Here is an 8,581-nt window from a genome sequence, read left to right on the forward strand (position 1 = left end):
ATCATCATCAATATCTAAAGGCTAGGCCTTGTCTGTGAAGCCACTCATTTCTGTTGTTCGCCACACTCTTCAATTCACTGAATGATGTACATCTCATGGACTCCTGCATGTCTTTGAAGTATTGTTTCCTTGGTCGTCCTCTTGTCTTCTTTCCTTGGATTTTGCCTTCAAATATATTTGTTATAAAGTTGTTGTGCCGGATTATGTGGCCTATGAGTTTGATTTTTCTTTTTTCAATTGTTTTAATCAGTTGTCTACTCCCAGTTAGCACGCAAGCTTACATCCAGAGGCTTGATTTTGACAGGATTTCCAAGTCTAACGTCTTAAACTTAAATCCAGTCCGAATTAGGTCTCTGAAGATGGTCCTAATGGTTCCATATTTCATACATGCACAACCTTTTCCAATTCCCCAGGTGCAATTACCATCACTACAAATACTTTCGATCCCTCGTAAGTTCTCAACAATAATTGAGAACTTACAGCATCAAAATTTATCTTTGCGGTACGAGTAGGCAATAAAAAATAATTATCATCGCTTGTTTTCTATCGTTTAATCCTTTTGCAACTTTTTTTCGACGGAACAGCAGTTCTAACAACAGTGAAATATTGAAGTGAAGACATTTTTCTCGGGGGGAATTCAGATGCTGCAATACTTGATGCTCGCATAACTATTAGTAATTTAGTTTGCATCATCCTCTCTGCTAAGGTTTCTTACACTAAGGTAGCCAAGTGTGCTAAAAATAGAAAACCCTTTTATACTGATTGTTAGAAATCAACAGACGGAGAGTCTCAATAGAGCAATAGACGTAGTCATAAATAATGACAATGATGACACACGCCAAATGCATATCCTAAAGGATCTCATTACGATGGAGAATTAGTATTGCATAATAGAAAACCCTTTTATACTGATTGTTAGAAATCAACAGACGGAGAGTCTCAATAGAGCCATAGACGTAGTCATAAATAATGACAATGATGACACACGCCAAATGCATATCCTAAAGGATCTCATTACGATGGAGAATTAGTATTGCAGTATGATGCACAAAGTGTCCTTTTATGCCAATCTGTGAATCTATCGGTGTCACCTAGGAGTATTTTTATACAGTCCAAGACACTCGGTAACAAAAGAACTCACAAGACAACTGTTGAACTGTTTACTATGCAAGTGATAGGATCCATCAGCCATCACATGCAGAAAATTAAAAGCCATATCGTCCGTCATAAGTGATTTGTCCAGACGTTGAAAGAATTGCGACCAGAAAACTCACGAAGAGACTGGAGACTGGCCTGGCGAAGGACAATGTGGAATCTTTCACTTCCTATGTCAATATAAGCAGTGGCGAACCGAGGAGGGGGGAATGGGGGGGGATTTACAAGGCACTAAAAGAGAAAGATACCTAAATCTGCTCTTAACAACCTATTAAAGTTACACATAAACCTGCATTATGGTGAACATCCCATCAAACCAAAGATGATAGGAGAATGAAAAATCTGATGGGTAAAAATGATAACATGGGTACCGTACCTAATAATTTTCAAATTAATATTTAAAGATAATATACAAATACGGCAATCTTAAATATAAACATTATAAATAGGAAGTAAACTACAAGAAGAGAGGATAAAATACTGAACTGGACAAGGATTTATCCAAGGATATGAAATAAAAAACTCTGCCAAGATTGGACTCTTCACTACGACACTGAAAGATATCATATTGAAAACAATAAAACCTATGCCAAGAATATAAATAATATATATGTAAAATCAAACAGAGAACATAAAGGTCTCTTCAGCACTCTTGTAATCTTTTCATCAAGCACTGGGAGAGAAGAGAGAATGAATAATTATTTCTTTCAAAATACGAACCATGACTTGAGGAAATTCATAATTTGCCTCCCTTATATAGACTTTTCATGACTTGTACGGACTTTTAAACGAATGTTTCAGTGTGAAAGAAGGAAATCATGAAAATCGCGCAAGGTACAAGGTAATTATACGTAGCGCCAAGAATTGAGAAATGGCTGACTTGATCAGGGTAGGTATATCAGGAAAAACTATGAAAGGAAAGATGGATGATGCTGATGAGATGTTCGGGGTTGAAAAGATTGAAAACATTCCTAATATGGTAGTTGAGAAACTGGACTTGAACTTGAATATGCATCGTCCTTTTGACTTCGACTTCACAATTCATGGACAAGAAATTAATAAATTTATTAGTCACATTGAGGGGAACAATAAATTGAAGTTTTGTTCATACTAACTTTTACATTTATACTCGCATTGTGTTTGATTCTTGAATCTATAAGAGATTCCTTTTAGATTTAGGAAAGAATTTGATCATTTCAAGTATTTTAATGTAGAACAATGTTTTTAAAAGATATGATCGAAGTAGCCCACAAGGTTGACAGTAAAGCTAATTTAAAGAAAAAAGAAATAAACTATGGAAAGTCGAAAGTGATTTTGCAACAAGAAGGAGATGACAAACAAAGAGTTCACTTTCATCACCTGAGAAGCCTGAAGTAACATCCAAGATAAACCAGAGCTGATAAAGGAACAACTATTCATTAGCCAAACAATTGAAACATTCGATATATTAAAACTATCAAAATAACAACAGGAGAATAATTACATGGATGACAATGAGAAAAGAACATCGTTGTCAGTGATAAGGAGAACAAAATTGAAAGTTTCAATCAACGAGAAAATGTAAATTAACGACCATGTTAAAGATAGAGGATAAAATGTCATTTTCAAATTCAAAACACAATGATTCTTTGAACATTGAAATTGGCAATTTAAGAAGGCGGAAAAAGCACAAAAACCGAGTAGGTAACACGAAATTCAGTACGCAATGGAATTCATGAAAACAGAGTTGCGATGACGGAGTAGAACTGACGAACCTGTGAAAAGTATAAAGAAATAGGAAAGTATAAAATGCCAGAAGGGGTTTCAACTGTAGACAATTACGTAGCAAGTGGTACAATGTATATTCTGAGAGTCTTCAATAGAGTTGAAACGAAATCTCTAATGAGAATTTCTAAGGAGGGTACGGGGAGGTTTTTATAACTATGTACTATGTACAATATTTCTTGATAGGAAACATTCCTGGCAAGAGGACTGAAAGTTCCATTGTATTTAGATCCGAATGAAAAGCCTCTTTTCACTAGGTTGCACTTTCATCACTATTGGACTATTCTTTTTACAGGAACCTGAGTGATAAGGACATTAGAGTTTGGAATCCAAATACCTCCCTTCCTAGCTTGACCTGGTAACTTGCAACTTACATTAGGTTAGGTAACATAACCATCACACTAAGGTTCCATGAGCCAAGACTAACTATGTTCACGACATCTCATCACTACAATATAAGCATCATTTGTTTGCTGGAGAAGAAAAAAACTCCTAGTAAATTGGCTCGACACCCACACTTTGTACAACGCATCTGCGATTATGAGGACTAAGCTCTAATTAGGAAGGTATGGGCAAGGCATCATAATCATTTAAGTTCTGCGCGTATGTTTCTAGCCTGATTCGTTACAGTTCAAGCTCTGACCAGATTACTGAGATCTAGCATAATCATGATAAGTGTACCACATATTGAAATATTCTATCCAATGGTATCTAAGATGAAAAGAAAACCTATGCCTAGATCACTTGGTTCAGTGGTGTCCAATATTTTTCAGATCAATGACCAACAAACATAGTCATATAAATACATGAATGAATAAACAAATGTCTCATCCGTGAATTAAATTTTTCAGTTACCACAGTGACATTAGAGTCAAATCCGTCACTATTAATATTGCTCATTTCCGGAAATTCAAGTTCGGCCCAAGAGATTGAATACCACTGGCCTAGTCATAACAAAGTGTCCAATAAAATGAATTATGCAGCCAATAACTGTAACTTTTTTACAACTTCATCATACCTTCCACTAGTAAAAGGCGACTCATAAAGCTGTTTGTATAAATTATCGCTCTGACGCCTGATAAAAGTCAAGAGCAACTAGTGCTCAAATAAATCTCCTACGGTTACACAAAACTGATGACGTCTGACGTACAGACAATAAGCCCGTAACCCGTATATATTGTGGATTAAATATTATAAATAACAGAAAGGACACAGCAGCGTCCGCTATAAAGTGATACAATTATGGAGTTATGCACTGAAGTACTTTATATGATGACGTCTGACGTACAGACAATAAGCCCGTAACCCGTATATATTGTGGATTAAATATTATAAATAACAGAAAGGACACAGCAGCGGAAATATATTCTTAAACGGATGTTCCAGCTAGACTTTCCGGTGTCATTCCGGTTGGGGTTTTTATATTATTTATTATATGCTTGCGTATACTTCAACCACGTTCATATTGATAATAATTCAGTTATCTCTTAAAATAAATAACGAATTAATAAGATAGCGCGCACTCTTTGTTTTATTTCAAATATTCAAATACTGTTTGAAATTTATGTTCAAAAGGTTCGAGGCGATTTTCTCGATTTGCCATGACATAATATTCAGCAAGCTCTTGACCAGCAAACCTATACTTATGCACAATAAACTGTAAAGTATTTGTGCAGGTTTTCACTTCTTGAAAATTAAATTACAGTATTCTCTCATCGCATGGGTTAAAGACTTCAGACTACAACAACAGGGTTACGTTTTGTTGGGTGGATTGGGCAATTTTCACCACAGCAGCCACATTTTTCGGGCCAATAATGAGACTTAACCGATTGAATTAACCTTCGATTTGGAATCTACGAGAATAACAGAACAAAATATGGCTCATTTAGCAAGAGAATTTTAATACTAAATGGTTGAAGGCAGTATAGCTATTTTGGGGGTCGCGGTCGTCTGTTAGTCACCATGGCCCGCCAATCACCCTTTCAATTTAAACATTGGACACTTGTAACCCAGGCATATAACTACCTAGAACATTTCAACATCAATAAACTATAATTAAGAGTTGAACAACATGGTTCTCTTATCTTCTGTTTAAAGCTACTAGTTGCTCCCCTAATGCTCAACAATACCAACTGTATGCTCCGTTTTAAATTTTTATTAATATCATTAAGAGTTTTTAAGACAATTGTAAGATTTACTGAGTAAATTTTTAGAACTTATCAAACTGAGAAACCATACGGGGTAAATAAGAAGTTTGAATTCGGTTAAAATTTAACATCTGCTCTAAAACGCTTTTTTCTGCCATTTCGCAGGATGCGAGAAAGATCATAAAAATTACTCTACAGGCAAATTTATCCCAGAAATTTGGCAACTGAACTGCTCATTAGAAAGAGGGAACCATGATAAATAATTTTATTCAACCGTATGCATTGTAGCTATCATTTTCCCTATCGTTAGAGTTAATGGATTCCCCCCTCCCCCCCTTGCAGAAATTCTTTGTTCCCCGATATAATCCTGACAATGATAACATTCTCGTTCAAGAGAAAAGTCCAGGAAATCTAGCACTCCACACTCCGAGGTTAGGTTTAGATAACAATAGAGGAAAAGTGACAGAAGAGATTTAAAAACCCTTGAAACATTCCGTAATCTCTTTGTTGAGCTAAAAATATCTTTCAGAATTGACAAGATAGAAAATGAATTGTTTCTGGAATACTCGAGGTTCCATAGAAAATCTCTGGATAAAAAATATCAGCAGATAAGCAACATACAAAGAGAGAGAAACCCCCCACACAGAGCCGATCATAACGACAAACGGGTATGATGTCTAAAACACAACTTCTATCTTTGATGCTTTTTCTTCTGATAAGGATATTGAGGAGATTTTTTATTTTATCATTCATCATAATACGTATTTGTCCGAGTTCTATGTGACAAAGCTTGTTTCCACCAAGTATACCACCGCAATTCATCATACCCAGTATCTCTTATATTAAGAAGTTTAGCACTCACTCCCACAATGTTATGATTTCATTTGGGTACATGGATAACATCCACACACTCTCGCATGTGTTCAAACTTCTACTCTAGATTACCTCACATCTTCTCTGTATCTAGGCCCACCTAAACAATTAAAATCCACAGAAAACCTATACCAGTCTGCTCACGAGACACTCATTTGTCTAAGATTTTTATGGAAGTATGATTTTTATGTATCACACAAGTATTTGAAGGTCGATTTCAAGGGAGCACAAGATTTCAACCTACTCTCTTTGATCGGGATTATTCTTGATTTAAATATATGTATGAGATTTGAGATTTAGATGTAAACTGTGAGATGCGGAAAGAAGTCGAAAATGTTAACAAGGAACGTAGTGAAACAAAGCCTTCACAAAATCTCCCAATTCCGACGTTAGTTTCTCAAACAAAAGTATGGCAATTCGTAACCGTTTCCCATTTTTCATGAGTCAATTCACTTTCAAACAGAAACACAACTATCACCGAGAAGTCCAATAATGAAGCATTAGAAATAAGATAAGATATTATGGGTTTGTGCGGTTGTTTCACTTGCAGTTTGCTTCACAATAGTGTGATGAAATGATTGAATCATTGTGGCCCACGGCTGCCAAATTTGACGAAACCATGCAACATTTTCATGATTCACAAGGATGAAATTGAAGGGAAAGACAAAGTAATTTAATATTTATTTTTATACATTTGTAGACTCACGTTTATGCATCATGTGCATGTGCAGTAAAAAAAAGTAGGAGACATAATTATTGACGCTATCTTCTCATTTGTCATAAATATGCCATCAAATCGCTCCAGTTAATCCTCTCTAAAGCTCCTCAAACGATCAAAACCCCAGTTTAAAACGATGAGGTGGCATCGTGTTTATATTACAAGCTACGTGCACCTAGGAGTATAATAAAAATCTCTGAAGAACTCTCAGAAGGATTATGTTTGTCTAGCATATTATTTACTCGTCAAACAAAGTTATTTATGTTTCAAATTACATTAAAACAACGTAAGGGTAACACACATACGGTTTTAATTTAGAACGAAAGATACTCGAACGTATTCAAGCAGTTCTTCTTCAATATTCATTAAGGCGTGTTTTCAAGGTTTGTTCCGAGAAGAAAAAGCTCATGATAGATTCAGAATCACTCTGCTTGACCAATGAAGAGACATTCTTAGCATACAGAGTTCACCATTGTCTTGTATTCTTGCTAAATTAATAATCAAGAACATTCATTTCATTGATTTAGAAACACATTTGGTTAAAAGAACAGAGGTTAGTGCACTGAGATTCAAGTTCACTTTATCAAAACAATAAGTAATAATTCAAAATTTGACAGGTGATTGCCTCGGTCTTCTTTTTTGCGGACAGATTGGAAAAGTAATCCAGTAATTTGGGTTTCAAGTCACAGACAGAGAAAACTATCGTTCCAACCAATACAAAAGTCAGTGATCTTTATGTATACCAATCAGTTTCAGCTAAAAAGTATTGAAGATACGTAAGACTTAATGGTCCAAATTATTCAAAAATTGAGTGTGTCCTCTATGATCATTAGGGCAAAAACTAAATGCTAATTGAAACCTGTTCCTGGTATCAAATATTTCCAAGTAGAATTTTTCTCTCACAAGAAATAATACAGTGTTGTCTATTGTCGTGTATTTCTACTAGCATGCTATATGGACGCCTACTAGAACTTTATACTTCTGCATCTCGTGTGAGAACGGGTACCAAAGTTTTCTAATTCTTGATATAAGTAAGTAGGTACCTATCCACCTGAACGCTGCAGGTACGTCTTAAAGCTAGAAAAATAAACCAAAGTTTTCTAATTCTTGATATAAGTAAGTAGGTACCTATCCACCTGAACGCTGCAGGTACGTCTTAAAGCTAGAAAAATAAATAATTATAATACATAGGTAAGTAGGTGGTTATTAAAACTAAGTACTTAATTACAGAATTATACCCTTCACATGTTAACCACACTTGAAACACAAAATTAAATCCATTACAAAATCTTGAATGCAATTAAAAAAGCACACAAATTGAAGCTTTCTTCAACACACACACAAAAGTTACAAACTTCGCACTTCTAGCACCACAAAAAATTGCGAACTTTTGATTTTAATTTCCCGCGAAATAAAAAATATGAAAAAAATTTAGCTAAAAATCCTCAAATCAAACACTATATTTAAATAACACACAAAGTCTGATTTTTTGGAAAAAAAACTCTTCGCGGACGAAACTTATCAAGTTTAATATGCTCGTGTATCGCGGCGCATGTACTGAGTACTAAGGACTGCATACAACTTGGATACTGGAGGAACTTCTCTCTGCAAGTGGCCGGGGAGTTCATTTCAATACGCCTACATCCTTGTGAATAATCTCTCGCAAAAAAAAAAAAAAAAAAAAAAAACCGATTGAACCTTCGATTTGGAATCTACGAGAATAACAGAACAAAATATGGCTCATTCAGCAAGAGAATTTTAATACTAAATGGTTGAAGGCAGTATAGCTATTTTGGGGGTCGCCGTCGCGGTCGTCTGTTAGTCACCATGGCCCTCCAATCACCCTTTCAATTTAAACATTGGACACTTGTAACCCAGGCATATAACTACCTAGAACATTTCAACATCAATAAACTATAATTAC

At 35.3% G+C, this 8,581-nt stretch overlaps 1 protein-coding gene across 1 annotated transcript in view; it reads right to left on the bottom strand.

Annotated features, from left to right (window-relative positions):
* The window catches only part of LOC103504814, a 27,850-nt gene extending 19,545 nt beyond the window's left edge, over nt 1-8,305 (bottom strand). Inside the window, exon 1 of the mRNA XM_017449849.2 lies at nt 7,896-8,305. The gene's annotated coding sequence lies outside the window, so the exon portion shown is untranslated. The remainder of the gene's footprint in view (nt 1-7,895) is intronic.
* Between the last annotated feature and the right edge of the window lie 276 nt (nt 8,306-8,581).

This window comes from Diaphorina citri, unplaced genomic scaffold, assembly GCF_000475195.1.
Source record: "Diaphorina citri unplaced genomic scaffold, Diaci psyllid genome assembly version 1.1 scaffold134, whole genome shotgun sequence".
NCBI classification, from domain to species: Eukaryota; Metazoa; Arthropoda; class Insecta; order Hemiptera; family Psyllidae; genus Diaphorina; species Diaphorina citri.